General features: G+C 32.6%; 1 protein-coding gene across 3 annotated transcripts in view; it reads left to right on the top strand.

Moving 5' to 3' along the window:
- The window catches only part of LOC114331137 (diacylglycerol kinase 1), a 1,205,680-nt gene that overhangs the window by 7,658 nt on the left and 1,175,359 nt on the right, over positions 1 to 22,663 (top strand). For all 3 annotated transcript variants that reach the window (XM_050643769.1, XM_050643768.1, XM_050643771.1), the window contains exon 2: positions 17,266 to 17,328. The gene's annotated coding sequence lies outside the window, so the exon portion shown is untranslated. The remainder of the gene's footprint in view (positions 1 to 17,265; positions 17,329 to 22,663) is intronic.

Raw genomic sequence — 22,663 nt, 5'->3', positions numbered from 1 at the left:
GACCTCATTTTTAAAAATGTCGTGCGGTCTATCTCGATTCTACATTTTATCTCTTTATCTGGATCTAGTTGTTCAGTAATATGGCAACCAAGATATTTAAAACTGGGTACTCTTTGAATTATATGACCATCAACATATAACCGTGAATCTTGATGGGCTAAACGGCTAAATACCATGTATTTTGTTTTTGAACAGTTTATATTTAGGCCAATCTCTTTTCCCCTATGTCAATGGCATTTAAAAGGTGTAATCCATTCATATCATCACTTAAAATAACTGTATCGTCTGCATATCTGATTGTATTTATCAGAATTCCGTTAACTTTCACACCCCATTCCAAATTATGCAACGCTTCCTTAAATATTCTATCTGAATATAAATTGAATAACAGTGGGGACAGTATACAACCCTGTCTGACACCTCTTTGTATTTTGCATATTTCTGTTGATTTTACATTTATGCAAGCTGTCGCTGTTTGACGCCAATATAATTTTTCTGTGATTCGTACATCTTGACTATCAACTCCTTTATCCTTTAATATTTTAATTAATTTGTGATGTTGTACTCGATCAAAGGCCTTCTCATAGTCAATAAATACAGCAATAACTGTGTCATAACATAAGGGAACATGTCGCTCATCCGGAAGAAAAGTGACATAACTTAAAAAATACATAAATCGAGTTATCTTGTTAAACTGACGCCAAATATCAAATATCCTATACTTTTATCAGGAAAAATGTCACATAGATATTTACTTCCAGGTTCGAAAGATGGCGGTAGTGTCATTATTCTTTTGATGGTAAAATGAATGCTTTTACATATTCCGGAATAATGACACTTTTCAGTTATGCTCTGACATTCGACGTGAATTTATCGTTATTTAACACAAAAACCGTTGTATTTCGAGAAGTGTCCTAGGTATTTTTCGTTAATTTTGACAAAGGTGGCCAATATTTTAAAAGAAAAGTGACATAACTCAAAATTCTGATCTTTTTTCTTTGTTTAATCAGATATCATAGTTTTTTTTTGGTTTTGCCTCTTACACAATTAGAAACATTCACTTATACACATTCTTCGTTTTTAATTTATAAATTTTAGCAGTTGCCGTCTAAAATTTACAGTTAAATTAAGATCTAAAAAATCTATTTTTGTCTCCCCTGAAAAACGTGTTTTTTTGAGTTGGGACACTGTTATTCCGGATGAGCGATGTGCCCTTTAAAAATTGACCTGTCGCTGAGTTTTTTAAAAATGTTGTCGTTGTTCCTGACAATGCATGTCTTTCGTTTTTGTCTGGCCACCTTGTATATATAGAAGTATTTATTTTTTGTCATTGCTATATAAACAAGTAAGTATTTGGATTTCGCAAGTCCTAAGTATTCACCCAACGTGACCGGAAGTAGAACCGAAAGTCAATTTTTGAACTATTCGTGCAATTTTTTGTCAATTGATGTACGATTTCACTATAGACCTGGATCCCGTGTACCAAAAAAATGTTGATTAATAGCAAGCTGAAAATTTGTTAATAGCTTAACGGTGTCTAGTCGGACAAACTTTGATGTATGGGAACACTGGGACAGGGGAAGTTTTAATTGTGGAACAGGTTAAAAATTTTTAACGTCAGACTACGACTACGAAAACGTTCCATGTATTTTGTCGGAAAGAACTTCCAATTGATTTGTTACCATTTCATTAAACTCTCATGCAAAAATCTGACTGGTGTTTACCACCAACTATGCATTTTAATGAGTGGAACACGAAGAACATGTCAAATGACAGGAATCATGTTGGTTAGTAATAGCAGTCTTATTTTTGCATGTGAGTTTAATGAAAGGGTAACAAATCAATTGGATGTTCTGTCCGACAAAATACATATGTGGCGTTTTCGTAATCTGACGTTTCAAATTTTTAAACTGTTCCACAATTAAAACTTCCCCTGTTCCAGTGTTCCCATACATCAAAGTTTGTCCGACTAGACACCGTTAAGCTATTAACAAATTTTCAGCTTGCTATTAATTAACTTTTTTTTGGTACGCGGGATCCAGGCCTACTACTTTTGAGTCATTTTTGCCAAACTTTCGCTCATAATTTTTTACTGAAAATGATATCAAAACCGGAACTTACTAACCGGAATGACGAAGGAGTTGTGTCCACGGATAGACAGACGGACGGACAGATAGACATAAAACCGGAAGTACATATTTGTTCCCGTCTTGCTAAGGCACGTCGAAAATATCATTTGCTTTATTTCGGCCACTTTAAAATAGTAGATACTTTCAACTGCAACTCTGAAACCGGACGTCCAAAGTCAAATTTCTCATCTCTAATAACCTTTTTGGGTTATAAGCTTTCATTCGACACCTCATTTTTCATCATATCTGTTTTAATAATGAAAGTGTTATATTCGCGGACAGACGGACAGACAAGCATAACAACGGAAGCACAGAATAACTAACCACACAGAAGCGAAACTCAGGCCGAAAACGGTAACATAATTTTCATGCTCATGCGTCACGTAAGTGGTGCAACCTCACTTTTGCGACTGACAGTGACAGTTGTTTATAGTTAAATTTTATATTTATATAAATATGTTTTATTTTATATTTTATTTATATTTTATAGTTAATCTTTATATTTCATATTTAATTAATAACTACTTGTCAAAAATATTACATCATTTGGAATGGTCTATTCCTTCGAACATCAAGTTCTATTCTTTAAGTGGTGCACAAGGTCAAATATTTCGGTCCCAACAAAATAAATGGAAACGACAGTCAGATTCGCTTCTTTGTGGTTAGTTATTCTGTGCCGGAAGTATAAATTTGTTTTCGTCTTATTAAGGCGCGTCGATTAATAAATCGCTTATACTATTTCCCCGACTTCAAAACAGTACTTTCGGTTGCAATTCTAAAACCGGAAGTCTGAGGTCAAATTTCTCACGTTTAATACTAACCTTGGGTTATAAGCTTTTATTCTCACCTCATTTGTCATTCTATCCGGTATAATGATGAAGGAGTAGAGCTGAAGAACTGCTCAAAATGAAAAGGAATCAGCTCAAAGTCACTACAGGTTTCCTAACTGTAGTCCATTCTTTCACGGTTTTTGCTCTAAATTTTAAAGAACCGCTTGGATTGACATGAAATTTGGCATACGTATAGCTTACATGTCAAAGAAAAAAAGTGATATTGTTCCGATGTGTGCTTTTGCCCTGGGGGAGACTTTCACCCCCTCTTGGGGGTAAAAAAATATATGTCCAAAATAAGTCCGAAAATGGGTAAACTGACTAATTTTAAGTAACTTTTGTTCTATAGAGCTTTTTCTATAGAAAAGTAAGTATTTTGTGGAAAAAACGTTCTTAGAAAAAATATAGCCTATAAAAAGTAAAAAAAATGGTGTACGCTTTAGGTCTCTGGATCTCATAGAACCAGAGTTACAGCCAATGAAAAATAGATTCATATTCACCAAGTTTCAAATAGAATATTTCGACGTGAAATATCCAACAAATTAAGCACTTTTCGGGAAAAACCCATTATAACTTTTTTAAATGTTTAAAAAAAGCTTTATTTCTGTTTTTACAAAAAGTTTCTAGCATTAAATTTAAGCAAGTGACGCTCAAAATAAAGTTGATTCCTTTTGTTTTTGCAAAAAAAAATCGGGAAGACCACCCCCTAATTAGCAACTTAAATGAAATTAATCGTTACCGCTCCACAAATTATTTTACTTATGTTGTGTTTATATGATTTGTAAGTTTCATCGATTTAAAGATTAAGACTTAATTTTTGAAAAAATTTGGTTTCAAAGTAAAATTTTTAAAAAATTTAAATTTTGAAAAATATGCTTTTTTTCAAAATAACTTAAAAATTGTGAGAGATACCAAAAATCTCGAAAAATAAAAAAGTCAGATTTGCTTTTCTGAATATCATGTATTTTTTTTGTTTTTCTGTTAGACAAAAATTGATTGAGATTTGGTGTTTCTAAATTTGCTTACATTCGTGATCAGTGACTCGTTCAACCCCTTTTAACTACAGCCCTTTCAATAATAAGGACTTTGAACCGACGAAACTTACAGATCATATAAACAATATATACACGAGTCAAGAAAGTTGTGAAGTCGTAACGATTAAGTTCATTTAAGATACTAATTAGGGGATGATTTTCTCGATTTTTTTACCAAAACCAAAAGGGACTAACTTTATTTTGAGCGTACCTTGTTTAATTTTGATGCTAGAATTTTTTTTATAAAACAAAAATGAAGCTTTTTTTTAAACACTTTAAATAAGTTGAAATGAGTTTTCTGCGAAATGTGCTTCATTTTTGGTTAATTTCACGTTAAAGTATTCCATTTGGAATTTGACCAATATGAACCTATTTTTCATTAGCTATAACTCTGCTTCTACTAGGTGTAGAGACGTGATATATACACCATTTTTTAAAAATTTTTACAGGCTCTATTTTTGCTAAGAATCTTTTTTCGACAAAATACTAACTATTTGAATTATTTGCGAAAAACCGTCTAAAAACGTGTTTATTTTGTTGAAAAAATGAACATATTCACTGCAAAATAACTCTAAAAATATTAACTCAGTGAAAAAACTCTATAGAACAAAAGTTACTTAAAATTAGTAGTCCTGTCGCCAGGGGGGGTACAACGGCCTCGTTAATTCAGATGGACTTACTCAAGTTTTTTTTATGTATTTTGACCCGTCGAACACGAATTTTTTGGGTAACAGTTGATCCGGATGTCGATAAGATTGTTATAGACCAAGAACTTGAGGAATCAAATAACAGCGATTTTTGGCAAAACAAAACACTATTTTGTATTTTTTGGGCCATTTTAAGTAAAAAATATTTCTACAAGTTTTTTCGTAGGATGCACAGTTTTCGAGATAAACGCGGTTGAACTTTAAAAAAATCGAAAAATTGCAATTTTTGAACCCGAATAACTTTTGATTAAAAAATAAAATAGCAAGTCTGCTTACCGCATTTAAAAGTTTAAGTCAAATTATATCGGTTTTGATTATTTCCATTGGTAAAAATTTATTTTTTTATTGTTTAACAAAGCTATAAACACGTAGGGTTTCCCGTGCTTTTACATGTGTTTTAACGCATGTAACGTAGAAATAGTCTTAATTGCACTAGTACCTATTCTACCTACTCGTTCGATTTTAAATGAGAAATCATAGAAACATCACTCACGCACTAGTTGTTTGTAGCTTTGTTTAACAATAACACAATAAATTTTTAGCAATGCAAATAATCAAAACCGACATAATTTGACTTGAACTTTCAAAGGCGCTAAGCAGAATTGCTATTTTATTTTTTAATCAAAAGTTATTCGGGTTTAAAAATTGCAGTTTTTCGATTTTTTGAAAGTTCAACCGCGTTTATCTCGAAAACTGTGCATCCTACTAAAAAACTTGTAGAAATATTTTTTGCTTAAAATGACCCAAAAAATACAAAATATTGTTTTGTTTTGCCAAAAATCGCTGTTATTTGATTCCTCAAGTTCTTGGTCTATAACAATCTTATCGACATCCGGATCAACTGTTACCCAAAAAATTCGTGTTCTACGGGTCAAAATACATAAGAAAAACTTGGGTAAGTCCATCTGAATTAACGAGGCCGTTGTACCCCCCCTGGCGACAGGACTATAGCCAGTTTATCCATTTCCTGACTTTCTTTGGACGAATATTTTTTCACCCCTAAGAGGGGGTGAAAACCACCCCCAGGGCAAAAGCACATATCGGCACAATATCACTTTTTTTTGTTTGACTTGTTAGCTATGTGTATGCCAAATTTCGTGTCAATCTAAGCGGTTCTTTAAAATTTAGAGGTTTTGCAATATTTTACCGTTAAAGAACGGGCTACTGGACACTTTCCAGTAAAAGAGCACCTTCACACGATATGACTATACACTGGAGATCTCAGTTGCAGACTATGCAATAGAGAGACCTAGACAGTCAGGCATATAGTGTGCGCTTGAGAGGCTCTGGACCGCAAGAGACAAGCAATATATGGAGACTCTGACCAAGTCCGAAAGTATATGGCACTAACCCAATGGACCTTTACAGGCTAGCGAAGGGCAGTGCTATATTGGATTGGGTGCAGTGCCGCGAATATCAATTTTCATTTAATACTGACGACTCTATAGAGATGATAGATAAATTTTTTATAAAAGTTTATAAAATTTTTATAAAAACTTATAAATTTTTTTTATACGTTTCAATTTAGGAAAAGATCGTTCAGCAGTGGCATCAGATACGGGCAGAGTGAGCAGAATGCGAAGAGCTATTGTTAAATTTGGGTAAACTGCAGTTTTGTTTAAAAATATAAATTTTAAAATTTTACAAACATCATTATTTAATTCTTTTAACAAAGGCCAAAGCTGTATAATTTATTCAAACAAATCGTCTCTCGCTGTATCTAGATGATCATTAAATATCATTTTTTTACAAATTCGTACAAAAAAGTTTTACTTGTGAGTTTTCTGAAATATTGATTTTTCAACATTTGATTTTTCTGATAAATCAACATGATTTTCCAATATTATGGAATATAAATCTTTCATTTACTGCAATTAATGCTAGGTCGAGAACACAATAAAAGAAATGAATAACTTTGACATTTTAGGACCCAAAATCAGTTCGTCTTTATGTGCGTAATCGAACTGTCTGCTTTTATTCCGACGTCGTAGCTGTGGCTGGTTGAAAACTGAGCTCCACATCCAATTTCTCCGCAGTTTCATTTGCTGCGGTAATCTTCTTCTTCTTACGGTGCCTTATTCTTAAGGACGTTTTCCATTACATATTACATTTGCCCATCTAATCTTATTTTTCTACCGCCCAGAATAGTTCTATGGAGGTCATATTCGTACATTGTCGTAATTTTTTAAGCCCCTTTCCTGGTCTCCTTTTTGCTGTTGATTTTGCCTTCGATTATCAGTTAGAACAGTCCATACTTTTGATTTCTTACTCCTTCTTTACGTGCCATCTCCGCGACGAAGGTTGGCAATCATCATTGCTATTCTCACTTTTGACACTACAGCCCGAAAGAGTTCAGTTGAGCTGCATCCAAACCATTCTCTGAGATTTCTCAGCCAGGACATTTTTCTCCTACCTATGCTGCGTCTTCCTTGAATCTTTCCCTACATAATTAATTTTAGGAGTTCATATCTGTCACCACGTGTTATATAACCCAAGTATTGAAGTTTTCTTATTTTGATGGAATCCAGTATCTCCCTGCTGTTCTGTATTCTCCTTAGTACCTACGTCCTTATTGGTTATTCTGTCTGTCCAGGAGATTCTCAGCACTCTTCGATACGTCCACATCTCAAATGCTTCCAATCTATTGAGGCATTGTTTATTGAGAGTCCATGTCTCCACACCATACAAAAGAACAGAAAATACATAACATTTTAGTACTCGCTTTCTAAGAGGTCTGAGGTCTCTACTACACAATATTTGTTTCATATATTTCTATATTTCTATATTTCTTGTTTCATATGATTTCTTACGATGTGACCAAAATATTGTGTTTTATGTTCTTTTATTATAAGCATAAACTCTTGTTCCTTGTTCATCCTTCGTAAGACTTCCGCATTTGCCGTATGGCTCATGTAGGATATTCTGAGTCTATTACGGTAGCACCAGAGTTCGAATGCTTGGATTATATTTTGTGTTGCTTCTGTCATTGTCCAGGCTTCAACACCATAGAGCAAGGTGGAGGTGGAGAAAACATAGCACTTAAGTATTCTAGTTCTCAATGGGATATCCAGCTGGCGATTGCATAGAGCTTTTTGCATCTTATAAAACACTGTACGGGCCTTTCCAGACGTGTTCTTAACTCTAGTGAGTGGTCCCAAGTTTCATCAAGGTTACTTCCAAGGTACGTTATTCTTGTTACTCTTTCCAGGTCTGTTCCGTCGACATTGACCTTCACCCTTCTGTTTTGGTGCTTGCTGATGACCATCGTTTTTATCTTCTTGGTATTCAATTTCATTCCAAATTCTCTACAGGCTGTAGTTACTCGGTCCATTAGGCGTTGCAGTGCTTTAGCACTATCTGCCAGAATGACCATGTCATCAGCCTATCAGCTGTGGTAATACCAAAATTAAATTTGCTATCTCTCCGAAATCCGAGTAAGAATTGTTTTAACTCTTGTCAAGCATTTGACGAAGGCTGCATATTCAATGTTTTTGATTGTAAAATTTTGCTAACGAAGCTAACTTTCATCATAATTTCATATCATATCATAAATATGTGGACATATCTCCTAAACACCTAGCTTGATATTTTGAATCAAGATCAAATTTATCCGAATGTGTTATATCACCAAAAGCATCATAAATTTCTGCCAAATTTTTGTACAATGGCTTTTAAGCGTAAATTCTGCTGGACCGGTGGCTTGGTGGCTTGGTGGCTGCATGTCTGTAGGTACATGGTTTTTTGTTTATGCAGATTGTATAAACCAATATGTAATGTACCTTTGAAGTTGAGTTATAGAGGGTGGCAAGGTCGGTAAATAGGTAAGTGTTGTTTTGACCGGCGTAAAATTTTTGTATCAGCTGTAGTGGCGCCCCTTAATTGGTGGCGCCTGTGTGCGCCGCACACATTGCACACGTGGACGGAGCGGCCCTGATTGGGTATCATGACAATAAATGAAAGAAAGCACAATAAGTCAAAAGGCTGCAGTGCGACCGGGGTGCATGCACGGACGGCTTCCAGGAGAAAAAAAAATGATGAAGGTGTTGTGTTTACAAAGTCCCTGGGACAAACGGAAGTGGATAATTTAACTTTTTCACACATTTTTTTTTAAATGGGTAAAAACAATAATATACCTACGTATTTTGTTGCATATAAAACGTTTACCTGAGTTATTTCCAATGATGTAATCGAACATCATTGGAAAACTTAAAGTTCAACCTCGCGTCGTGTAGATTCTAAAAATTAAAACTGAAATTACCAGACATTACAAACATTCTGTGAATAGAATGAAAATATTTTGTTTATGAAACGCTTGTAAACATTCATTCGTCCGTTTCAATCATTTCGTAAAAACTGATTAACTTTAAAACCGTAATACTGAATGGAAAATCTTTCAGTTGCTTCCACTCCAGGGAAATACGAAAAAAGACCCTTTCGGGACTTTGAATAATCAAGGTATCCGACAACTTCTTTAGTTACCTATTAGCTCCGTGCGTCTCCCCTCTACTTACAGTCACGTGACACGCTGTCAGATTTTGTCAGGACGTTTTAACATTGAGTCTTATGGGATTATTTTGTTAAACTTGAATATTTTATTTTGTAGTGATAATAACCGAATACAATTGTTAGAATTCATTAGTTATTAATTTATACTGTAATTTATAGTGCAACAAAAATATTTTCTTTTTCGTTAATAAAGATTTATTGACATAAACTGCGATAGTGAGGTTATGTATACAAAATCAAACTGATAATCAAGATTGGAAATAGAAGAATTTATATCAGATTAAGTGGGTTTTTATTTTCTGTTTATATTAATACATAATATCACTAGCGTGACACGGCATTTTTTTAATGTCTCATTTAAACATACACAAAGCGTCCTGATAAAATTTCAAAAAACCGGCACCATGAGCAGGTCGGTCGATTTTGCTTTGACACTTTGTTAACGCTCAGAGCGAATTGTAGACCTATTGGCTCCGTGCAAATACTATTGACTGTAATCAAATACTATTGACTGTAATACATACAACTCTTGACATTTCCCATTACATTTGAGGAAGCAAACAATATAGCGCCATCTAGTGGTATGCGGTGATAAACATAGCAATTTAACCTTACATTTATAAAATTGCTTTATTATTATTTTTGTATAAGTTTTTGAACTATTTTTATTTTAATTTAATTTAGCAAAATTAGCTCGTTGTTCAAAAATTTATAAAATTAAATTTGAATGTTAACGTCAAATTTTATATTTTCAAAACGTAGTTTCACTTCAAGCCGACAGTGGTGCTAGCGCGCTAGTGGCAACGTGCTTCCAGATTTCTGTGGGAGTTGGATGTATTACAGTCAATAGTATTTGCTGTAATACATCCAACTCCCACAGAAATCTGGAAGCACGTTGCCACTAGCGCACTAGCGCCACTGTCGGCTTGAAGTGAAACTACGTTTTGAAAATGTAAAATTTGACGTAAAAATTCAAATTTAATTTTATAAATTTTTGAATAACGAGCTAATTTTGCTAAATTAAATTAAAATAAAAATAGTTCAAACACTTTACAAAAACAATAATAAAGCAATTTTATAAATGTAAGGTTACATTGCTCTGGTTATCACCGCACACCACTAGATGGTGCTATATTGTTTGCTTCCTCAAATGTAATGGGAAATGTCAGAGTTGTGTGTATTACAGTCAATAGTATTTGCTCCGTGCATGACTGACGCGACACCTAGCGTAGTTGCCTGAAATTTTTGGCGAACACAATTTGACGTTAAACATAATATGATAAACTACACATATGACGTATTTGACGTTAATGTAATGTTTTTATTTACCATTTTTGATAAAATTTATTATACAAACAATAGGTTAAAGTGTCAAATAAACGTCAAATTAAAAAACGGATATGTGAAAGTTCTCTTAAGAACATATCAATTTTAAGAGTTTTTCTTTACTTTTTCGTTATAGTTTAGTTGTTGGTGTTAACATTAATTAAGTGTGCATCAAAAGCAATTAGGCAGTGTGAATTATTATTACCTGATTTTAACATTAGCTGGGACTATTCAACTATTACTTTTGTGGTGTGTGTCTAACACAAAATGGAAATAGATGACGATAGGAATATACCACCAGATCGGGGAAGGAAAGAAAGTCAGTTTGAAAATATAAAAATAAATAATAAAAATCAAAACGGCAATAATAAGGTAAGCGAAATATCTATTTAAAAAAATGAGTAGATATTCAATCCTTATTCCCCAAAGTTGTCATATTTCGCCGCTACGGGCGCTGGCATAGTTTCGTGTATCCCCACCATGGTCACGCACGGAGCCCATAGGAAGAAAACCATCCTGCTTCCTGCCTAGAGTTAGGAGCCGTTTTTTAATCACTAACAATTCAGGATAAAAAACGCTATTTTTTCGATTTTTTGCACTTTATATTTAAATAGTTGACATAAAATTACAAAATTAAAGTTTTTAAAACATTGGAAAACCTTCAAAATGCCGGTTTTGAAACTTGAAAAATGAATTTGTTGCTTCGAAGACTACAAAATAAGCGAACATCGTTATTTGTTAATAACTTTTACTAAAACTAACTTAGAACTTTAGTGTTTTGCCTAAAGTTGAGTATTGGGGTACTTAATGAACCCTCAAAATTTGAGACTGATCCATTAATTAGTTTAAAAGTTATTATATTTGTTTATCCCAGTGATCTTTGTTTTGCAATAACATAAGACAAAAAATAATGAAGATAGGGCAATTCTGCGTATGCCAAATGAGAGTAGAAGAGTGATATTATCAAAATGTATTAAAAACGATAAAAAGTTTTTTAATATACAGTAGAACCCCGCAAATCCGAACCCCGCTAATCCGAACGTTCGGCAAATCCGAACCCACGGAAAGTTAAAAAAATTTAAAAATTCAAGACAAAAACTTAAAAACATGTTTATTATACATAGTAAAACCAGAAAATTTAACAATGTAGGATTAATAAGGCGTATTCTTTAAGAAGTCGGTAACTTTCGTCTGACGCATGGTGGTGTCAAAGAGATGTTAAACCATTTACGCATAAACATTACATCGACCGGTAACGCAGCAGAGTTCTGCTCCACGTAACGTAGAGCCACATCCAGAGCTTTAGTGGCAACTGCGTGTGACACTCGATCTGGCAGAAAAACTTCTTTCTCGCTTTCTTGTTCTTCATTAGGGCTGCCTTAAGTTTGGACCAAGTCTACAATATCTTCATCCGTAAATTATTGGTGCCCAATACATCTTCAGCTTCAATACAGCTGGTCAGCTTCAATACATTTTGTAATTCCACTTTCTTCTTTGTTTTCACATCTTGGAAGTTGTGTTACGACTTCTAGATCATCTTGTAATGGAGCTTCTTCAAATTGTAAATCTGGCCACAACTTCTTCCATGATTTTGTAATTAAAGTCTCAGGCCTCAGCCACCCAATAAATGAGATCTTTTACGGTGATTTTTTTCAGGTTCTGAGTAGTTGACGGCTTTCCTCGCCTTCTAATACAATCCGTACCAAATTTTTACCATAGTACAGTTTTATAAACTGCAGAATACCCTGGTCAAAGGGTTGCAATAAGGTGGTCATATTTGGTGGTAGGAAAACAGTTTTTCCAATTCCTTATTGAATATCGAAATGGATGGAACAAATTGTTTTTCAAATCATTCCTTAAAAAGTTCACTATTCATCCATACTTTCCAGGCTAACTTTCGGATAATCCGAACTTTTCGGAATCCGAACCGGCTGTCCCCCCAATTAGTTCGGATTTGCGGGGTTCTACTATGTATACATAGTCAAAAATCTTAATGACAAGTTTCTAAATAACTTTAAAAATATTTTCCGTAGAAAAAAAGGTTTTATTAATTCAAAAAGGAATAAAATTCATAAAATTACATGAATTTTCAAATACAAAAATTGGGCCTAGGTCAATTTAGGACAAAGTTAGACATGTGTTTTATTTAATTCACAGTTAATTTTATTCTGAAGCTATTTTCTTGTGGGATTTTTGTAATTAACTATTTTTAATGGGAAATAAGCCACAATTTTACTAAAAAAATGATTTTATTGCAACGTTTCGACGTCCAAATCGGATACCGTTGTCAAAAAAGAAATATTAATAAATTTAACAAAAATGTTGTTGCTTAGTAAAAAACTCTTCTAATAATTTATTTAATCTGACTCATTTATATCGGCAATTCAGACATATATTATACATTTTAAAGTAGAAGACTTTAAAATGATATTGCCAATATTTATGAGTTGCCTTCCTGGGACGACTTTACTGAAAGATAGTTCATTCGATTACATGAAGTCAACCCTAACTCAAGAATATCCGTCACAAAAAAATCATAGCATGTGATCTGTCTTTAAAAAGACAACCACATACAACGTAAAATAGTTATTTATGAAACAGTTCGTGAAGTATGCTTTTTGCGAACGCAAGCGATTTTTAGAGCACGAGCGACAACGGAGCGAGTGCTATAAATCGCATAAGTTCGCAAAAAGAACTTCACGCACAATTTCATACAATATTTTATCTACGATAAACAAATAAAAAAGCTGTAACTCTTCTTCACTGGAATTCATTTCTATTCTACAATTTTTAGAACTTTAACATTTAAAAATTCTAACTACTTTCAAACCACAAAACTGTCAAAACTTTTGTTGTAATTCATTGATCATATTGTCACCACCATGACAACGCGAAAGTTAAGGATTGTCACCATGACAACGCGAAGGTTAAAACAGTGCGAAAAAGTAAATCCCATTTAAAATACATTGTTACTTCACGCACACTTTAAATTCTTCACGCACTGCTATCTATAATGACAGTTTTCACAAACTAAAAACTTATACATAATATGACATAGAGTAGATAAAAATAATTTTTTTAGTAAAATTGTGGCTTATTTCCCATTAAAAATAGTTAACCACAGTTAATTTGTTTATAAAATTTAAGGAACCGCATTGATGTAATTTTAAAGAATAGGATTTGTATTTTTTGTTAAAAAATTTTCAGAAACATTGTACTTTCACAGGACCCTCTAGAAATTTTAAAAATGTAGATCAAATGGTTACTAGGAGGAACCTAGAAATCCACCGAATTCAAATACCGAGAAAGTAATTTCAAACTAATAAAATATTCTATTTCTCCGGATCTACTCAATGAAGTTTAATCTTTCTTTTTTAACGTGTATGTAATTTCTACGTACATTACAAATATGCAATTTATTTACAAATTTATTAATGAATAAACAGTCTAATTTGTTTAAACAATTCTTGAAAAAATAATTTTCTTCTAAAAATCTATTACAAAGTACACTTTAATAAGTAAATTACTTTTAATAAATAATTATTTTTTGAAGATAGTTTATTTATTAAAGAATACCTTAACTTTATCTATGATTAATAATGATAGTATGATTAATTGATTTTTTGGAAAAAATTATTTTTACCACGACTAGTTACCATTTGAACTACTACTCTAATTTTTAGAAATTCGTGTAAAATACCAGCTTGTCGAATATGTAAACAAATTTTTTCTACGGAGAATATTTTTAAAGTTATTCTAATTATGGCATTAGGATTTTTGATCACGTACCTATATTAAATAATTTTTTATCTTTTTTTAATACATTTTGGTAGTATCACTCTTCTACTATCATTTGGCATACGGAGAATTGCTCTATTTTCATTATTTTTTTATCTTATGCTATAGGGCTTTTTATCGATTGTCATTTGTTTCGAGTGTCTGTCATATGTTGTATAATCTGTGTATAATATTAATATATACGGATTATACGGCATATGACAGAAGCTCGAAACAAATGACTGTGAATGAAAAGCACTATTGCAAAACAAAGGTCTCTGGGATAAACAAATATAATAACTTTTAAACTAATTAATAGATCGGTCTCAAGTTTTGAGGATTTGTTATGTACCCCAATACCAACTTTGGCTGAAACACTAAAGTGTTACCTAATTTGAGTAATAGTTATTAAAAAATATAAAGATTTTCACTTAAGCATTTTGCAGTTTGAGCAAGCAACAAATTGACTTTTTAACTTTTAAAAATGGGCATCTTGAAGGTTTTCAATTTTCTAAAAAATTAAATTTTGCAATTTTGTGTTTACTATTTAGCTTTTTAATGAAGTGTAAAAAATCGAAAAAATCACGTTTTTTGTACTAAATTGTTAATAATAAAAAAACGGCTCCGAACTCTATGCAGGAACCAGGCATGTTTTCATGCTATAGATCTACAATAACTAAAAAACTTGTCAGCTACCTGAATATTTCATTTTATATATTTTAATAGAATAATTCCTTCTACTTCAAGCGTCGCTTAAAAAGTAACAAATTCACCTAAAGTGGGCAAAATCTTATCGAAACGTCGGGTGTGGACATGGTATGTAAGTAATGAAATGATTTTGGTAAGGGCAATGTGCCATTTGGTCCTTGGGTAATGTTTTTTTTACCATTTTTGATAAAATTTATTATACAAACAATAAGTTAAAGTGTCAAATAAACGTCAAATTAAAAACGGATAAGTACGTGAAAGTTCTCTGAAGAAAATATAAATTTTAAGGGCTTTTCTTTACTTTTTCGTTATAGTTTAGTTGTTGGTGTTAACACTAATTACGTGTACATCAAAAGCAATTAAGTAGGCAGTGTGAATTATTATTACCAGATTTTTTAGTTAACTATTGAACTATTACTTTTGTGGTGTGTGTCTAACAGAAAATGGAAATATATGCCAATAGGAATATACCGCCAGATCGGGGGAAGGAAAGAAAGTCAGTATGAAAATATAAAAATAAATAATAAAAATCAAAACGACAATAATAAGGTAAGCAAAATATCTATTGAAAAATTTTTTTATTCAATCCTTATTCGCCAAAGTTGTCATATTTCGCCGCTACGGGCGCTGGCATAGTTTCGTGAATCCCCACCATGGTCACGCACGGAGCCCATAGGAAGAAAACCTACCTGTTTCCCGCTTAGAGTTCCGAGCCGTTTTTTAATTACTAACAGCAGGGCAAAAAACGCTATTTTTTCGATTTTTTGCACTCTATTAAGAAGTTAAATAGTTGACATAAAATTACAAAATTAAAGCTCTTAAAACATTGAAAAACCATCAAAATGTCGGTTCTTAAAAGTTAAAAAAGCAATTTGTTGCTTAGCAGCTACAAAATAAGCTCACGTCGTTATTTGTTAATAACTTTTACTCAAACTAACTTAGAACTTTATTGTTTTGCCTAAAGTTAAGTATTGGGGTACTTAATGAACCCTCAAAATTTGAGACCGATCCATTAATTAGTTTAAAAGTTATTCTATTTGTTTATCCCAGTGATCTTTGTTTTGCAATAACATAAGACAAAAAATAGTGAAGATAGGGCAATTCTGCGTATGCCAAATGAAAGTAGAAGAGTGATATTATCAAAATGTATTCAAACGATAAAAAGTTTTTTAATATACTTACATAGTCAAAAATCTTAATGACAAGTTTCTAAATAACTTTACAAATATTTTCCGTAGAAAAAAAGTTTTTATACATTCAAAAAGCTAGTTTAACATGAATTTTCAAATAAAAAAATTGGCCTAGGTCAATTTAGCCCAAAGTTAGACATGTGTTTTATTTAATTCACAGTTAATTTTGTTCTGAAACTATTTTCTTGTGGCATTTTTGTAATTAACTATTTTTAATGGGAAATAAGCCACAATTTTACAAAAAAAATAATTTTATTGCAACGTTTCTACGTCCAAATCGGATGCCGTTGTCAAAAAAGAAATATTAATAAATTTAACAAAAATTTTGTTGCTTAGTAAAAAATTCTTGTAATAATTTATTTAATCTGACTCATTTATATCGGCGATTCAGACATATATTATACATTTTAAAGTAGAAGACTTTAAAATGATATTGCCAATATTTATGAGTTGCGTTCTTGCGTTGTTTTTGGACGACCATTGTGTATCGGATCACCAACTCACCAATGTTCTTAAATTTTTCAATTTTTACTCTAATTCTAAACTGTCAGCTGTCGAAATATTTTTGTTTTGTTGTTAACACTTTACTGCATAAATGGCGGCAAATTCAAATTTTTCGTGAATTTTGGGACACCTTTTATATAATGTACAGTCGAACCCGCTTATTGGAATGGCCTTCGTGCCAAGCAAAATTATTCCCATAACCGGGATATTCTAATAACCGATCATTAGTTGCTACTAAAACAATTTTGAGACCTCAAATTTATATTCCTTAAACCGGGATATTCCCATAACCGGTATACTAATAAGCGGGTTCGACTGTATATTGTTGTATTTGATGACTTATTTCATCGTATTTGCCATGATTTTCCTTATAATGCTGACTGTAGCTAATTATGTAGTAAGATATTTTTCCTTGATTAACTTTCTAAACAAATTATAAAGATTCCATAATATCGTTATGATATAATGATTATACAACCTATCGTTATAAATTTATGAAGAAAAGAACTCTTTAATAAAGATCATACTCTAATTTAATTTGTTTATTATTACAGGTCACGTGTTTGCGAGAAGTTTCGTACGGCTGCTGTGCTGGATGGAAATGAAATTAACAGAGTGTAAGTATTCACATAAATCCATATTATGAACCTTAATAAAGCAAGCATAAAACCTCATAACCACAACAGTCTTTGAACAAATTTTAAAATACACTATTTTGATGTGTTTAATCAAATCGTGTTTATTAACTTTAATAGTTCCATTGGACAATTACATTAATAGACTATTCATCAGCGGTAAAAAACTGTAAAACCGTGGAATTGTGAGAACCAACACCGATTTTAATGAAAATTTGGGTTTAAGCTCTGTTCATACTCTTCTTCAAAATCTACCCTATGCCGAACTGCGCTTTTGCCCTGGGGGTGAAAACAATCCCATCTAGGAGATGATAATATTTTAATCAAAATAACTATGGAAATCGATAGAATGACCATTTCTGAGTAAATTTTGTTCTTTAAAATTTTTTTGGCAAAATGAACACTTTCCAAGTTATTTGCGATTGAAACTATGCATTTTCATTGAAAAAACTCACGTTTTATAACCGTTTTTCACAAATAACTTAAAAAACTTTAATTTTATATAAAAAATCATTAAGAACAAAATTGTGGCTAATGAAAAAACAAAGAGACTCGCGTCGGAAAGACCCAGGTGCACCCAGTAATGACTGAGTGATTGCTCTTTAAAGAATGGTTATTTTCGAAGAACCTCGAAATGGAGAACCTTCAATCTCAAATAACTCAAATGTGGTGCAATTATTTGGGAGAACTTAAGGGACATCTTTTAAATCTCATTAAAAAATATTTCAAATAAGCTCTGACAAAAGTTTTTTTTCATAAGAACTGACTGACTTATGACGAAAATAAAGCCGCTCTCTCCATTTTTCTTTTTTAAATGTAAAAATTAAACCCTCGTCGTTACAATTTTAATAGAAATGAATAACTGTCCACTTAAAATTTACTTTATTTAGGTCTAATTGATACAATCCATGTGATTCGACCGGTTTGGAATGCTTAGTTTAGAAAAAATAGTTGATTAAATCGAAAATGACATTATTATAATTTAAAAAAAGGTGCGTTTTTCTTAAATAAACCTAAAAGTATTCATGATACAAAAACAAAAAAAACCCAATTTTCAGTAAAAGAAATTCTATAATTAATATTTGAAACATTTTTTAATAGTATGAATACTTTTAGATTTATTTAAGAAAAATGCACTTTTTTTAATTTTAAAATGTCATTTTCGATTTAGTCAACTATTTTTTCTAAAATAGGCATTTCAAACCTGTCAAATCACATGCATCGTATCAATTATACCTAAATAAAGTTACTTTCAAGTGCGAATCTATTTATTTCTATTAGGATTGTAACGACGAGGGTTTAACTTTTACATTTCAAAAAGAAAAAAGCAGAAAGCGACTTTATTTTCATCATAAGTCAGTCAGTTCTTATGCAAATAACTTTTATCAGAGCTTATTTGAAAGGCTTTTTAATGAACTTTAAAAGATGTCTTTTAAAGAGATCAAAAAAGGCGTAAGGCAGGGATGCATACTTTCACCAACCTTGTTTAACTTATATTCAGAAGATATTATTAACAGAGCCCTTGCTGACCAAGATATAGGAGTTAAAATAAATGGCACTTTAATAAACAATTTGAGATACGCTGATGACACAGTATTAATAGCAGAAACCCCGGAAGATCTCCAAACACTGATAAACAGAATAGTAGAGTGCAGCGAAAAGTTCGGTTTATCACTTAACATCAAAAAAACAAAAATAATGATGGTGTCGAAATCTCCACAAAATTTTTCTGACATAACCGTCAAAGAATTGAGCGTGTTAGAAAATATAATTACCTGGGAACTGTTATTAATGAAAACAACGACAACTCTGAAGAAATCAAGATCAGAATAGAAAAAGCTAGAGCTACTTGTACCAAAATGAAAACAGTTTTATGCGGAAGAGAGCTAAGTTTAAATCTTAAAATTCGCCTCATGAGATGTTACGTGCTGTCAGTTTTTTTCTATGGAATGGAAGCTTGGACACTGAAAAAGATCGATACAAGGAAAATAGAAGCATTCGAGATGTGGATGTACCGCAGGATACTGAGAATATCGTGGACAGAGAGAGTGACAAACATGGAAGTGTTGCGAAGGATGCAGAAAGAAAAAGAACTTGCGCTTACTATTAAAAAGCGCAAACTGCAATACTTGGGACATATAATGAGGGGACAAAAGTACCAGATACTACAATTAATTATTCAGGGAAAAATAATAGGTAAAAGATCCATTGGCAGAAGAAAACATTCATGGTTGAAGAATTTAAGAGATTGGTACAAGTGCAGCAGCTGCCAATTATTTAGATCTACGGTATCAAAAATACTCATAGCCTTGATGATAGCCAAACTTCGGAACGAGGACGGCACCTGAAGAAGAAGAAGAAAAGATGTCTCTAAAGTTTCCCAAAAAAATGCACCACATTTGAGTTATTTGAAATTTAAGGTTCTCCATTTCGATGTCCTTCGAAAATAACCATCCTTTAAAGAGCAATACAGTCGGAAAAATGAACAAACATATAAAACACGCTGTATTTTCCTGTCACCGTATCACAAAGAAAATTGCTTAGCGCAAGTACATGTAATAATAATTATTACATTTACTTGCGCTGGCCAATTTTTTGTATGACAGGGTGACAGGAAAATACAGCGTGTTTTATATGTTCGTTCATGGGTATTCTTTTATTTTTCCTACTGTAACTCAGTTATTATTGGGTTTACGTAAGTCTTTCAGACGCGGATCTCTTTGTTTTTTTATTAGCTACAATTTTGTTTTGAATGATTTTTCCTATAAAATTATTTTTTTTAAGTTATTCATGAAAAACGGTTATAAAACGTGAGTTCTTTCAATGAAAAATGCATAGATTCAATCGCAAATAACCTGGAAATTGTCAATTTTGCAAAAAAATTTTATAGGCAAAATTTATTCAGAATTGATCACAGTATAGATTTCCATAGTTATTTTGATTAAAAGAATTTCATCCCCTAGATGGGGTTGTTTTCATCCCCAGGGTAAAAGCGCAGTTCGGCATAGGGTAGATTTTGACAAAGGTCATAATTACTACCTACACCTACTTACATCCACATTTTCAAGGAAATCAACCTTGATTCTCAAAATTCCACGAAAAAATGGCTGTTGATTGGACTATAAGCAATACAAAAACAATGGTATTTAATAGCTGCAAATGTATTCTACTTTTAGAGCGAAAAGCTTGTGTCACTTTCATGAGATACCCCAGCCCCAGAATAAGGTTCAAGAGGTCACCCATGCGAAAAGTGGTTCCAATTTATTTAAAAAATTTTGTAAACAAATTATCAAGCCTTGAAAATGACAACAATCAATTTAAGAGAAAAATAACAGGAGAACTTATTTGCTCAGAATGACCCAATTTATTTAAAAAAAATTTGTTCGAAATGAAACAATTTATTTGAAAATGAAACAATTATTTTTTTGAATTTGTGAAACAATTTTTCGACCACGACACCGCCTGGCACCCTGTGGATTTGTTATAAGGACCTCTTTTTGAGTAAGTTTTTGCAAAAAAATCAAATCGGAATAATTTCGCTAACAAGGGCGACGATACAGCCTGGACTATAGCGCTAATTATTAATAATTAAAAATAACAGCTTCTTAATAAAATAATGACAAAAATGTCTTCAGAATCTGGAAGGAGGGGTTTTAATATTTGATTTGGTCACTTTTTGACTTTCATAATAATAATTTTTAATCGAGTTATTAAGCCTTGAAAATGACAACAATCAATTTTAGAGAAAAATGACAGGAGAACTTTTTTGTTCAGAATGACACAATTTATCTAAAAAAAATTGTTCGAAATGAAACAATTATTTTTGTGAATTTGTTTAAAAAAATTGTTTAAACAATTTTTCGACCACGACACCGCCTGGCACCCTGTGGATTTGTTATAAGGACCTCTTTTTGAGTAAGTTTTTGCAAAAAAAAATAGAATCGGAATAATTTCGCTAAGGGGGCGACGGTACAGCTCCGTCTAACAGTTTAATGTTTACTCCGGAGCTGTACTATAGGGCTCGGGTCTTTATTAAGCGCTTCCTATCTTTAAATTTAAATACAATAAATTGTCTGTGAGATGTCATTAAATTTTTCTATTGTTTGTAAAAAGTGTCTCAATGTCATTATGTAGGAATATCATCGTTTAAACCTATGTCATGGCTTCGCTTGTTAGCAAGCAAAGTGTACAATTTTCCAGGATTCTGGCATATACATTAGGCTGAATTTGACCGATAGCATGAGTTATGTTGTCTTTGATGGCCGCTGTGGTTTGTAGTAAATTAGCCTACATCCGCGACTTAAAGAAAACCCCACAAGAAAGAGTCTACCGGGGTCAAATCGCACTACCTCAGTGGTATGAACAGTGTGGCACGTAGCTTCATCCTATTGAAATCACATATTGGTATACAATAAAATAAATTGTTAGTAATCGACCAATAGGACTCGCCGTTGGCAGTAATTGCTTGGTCAACTTGGCCAAAATGAACACCAAGCAGTGACTTTCAGGATGCATTGGATGCTTATTTGCATTGGTTACATAAATAAATCTAGACCGCCTACTGTTATGTAGAATAGGTTGGTGGCCACTTTTTGGTTCGATCACTCCGTTTTGTCGTCTTCTGTCAGTCCTATTATAGCTATCCACTTTATTTTCTTAATTTCTTCTTCTAATTCTAACAGCTTTTGTTCTGAACTTAATGTGCGTATGTTGAATGTAGCTATGAAGAACTCAGTTGTGTGATGGATTTGTGAATGTTTTATGTGCCTGTTTTTGTTGTTCCTTATTGAAATTCGGCCTCCCCCTCCAAAACCATGGGACTTCCTAAAATTTTGGTGTGAGATTCTGAGACACTATCTCTATTCGCCTGGGGTAATCCGTTTAGGATATTCGACATCTCCTAAGGGGGTTTTAACCGTAATTTGTCACGTTAGCCAGGTGCGTTGACAGGTATATGTTGGTATACGAGATGTACTTTATTTCTCTCCTATCCACCGGTAAATCGGGGTGGGAATTCCCCTATCAGCCACTTGGGGACGCGGTCTCTATTGGTTATAGGTTCCTCCGAGAGTTACATAGTATGGTTACATAATATTAATTAACGGATAAGATGTAATAATAAATGAGGTTGCTAAGGGTTATTTTCTAACCTCTCCACTTGTCTAAGGGCCAATGAAGAGAAAACCAAATATTTGTGCATTAAAATACAAACCAGACGAGATATAATAGGGCAAAATGTTATAATAGACTCATATAACTTGAACGAGTAGAAAGTTTTAAATACCCCGGAGCGACAATCATCGCAGATGACGATATC

Source organism: Diabrotica virgifera, chromosome 2 (assembly GCF_917563875.1).
Source record: "Diabrotica virgifera virgifera chromosome 2, PGI_DIABVI_V3a".
Taxonomy (NCBI): Eukaryota; Metazoa; Arthropoda; class Insecta; order Coleoptera; family Chrysomelidae; genus Diabrotica; species Diabrotica virgifera.
The sequence above is the reverse complement of the archived record's forward strand: the minus strand, read 5'-3'. Positions and strand labels throughout refer to the sequence as shown.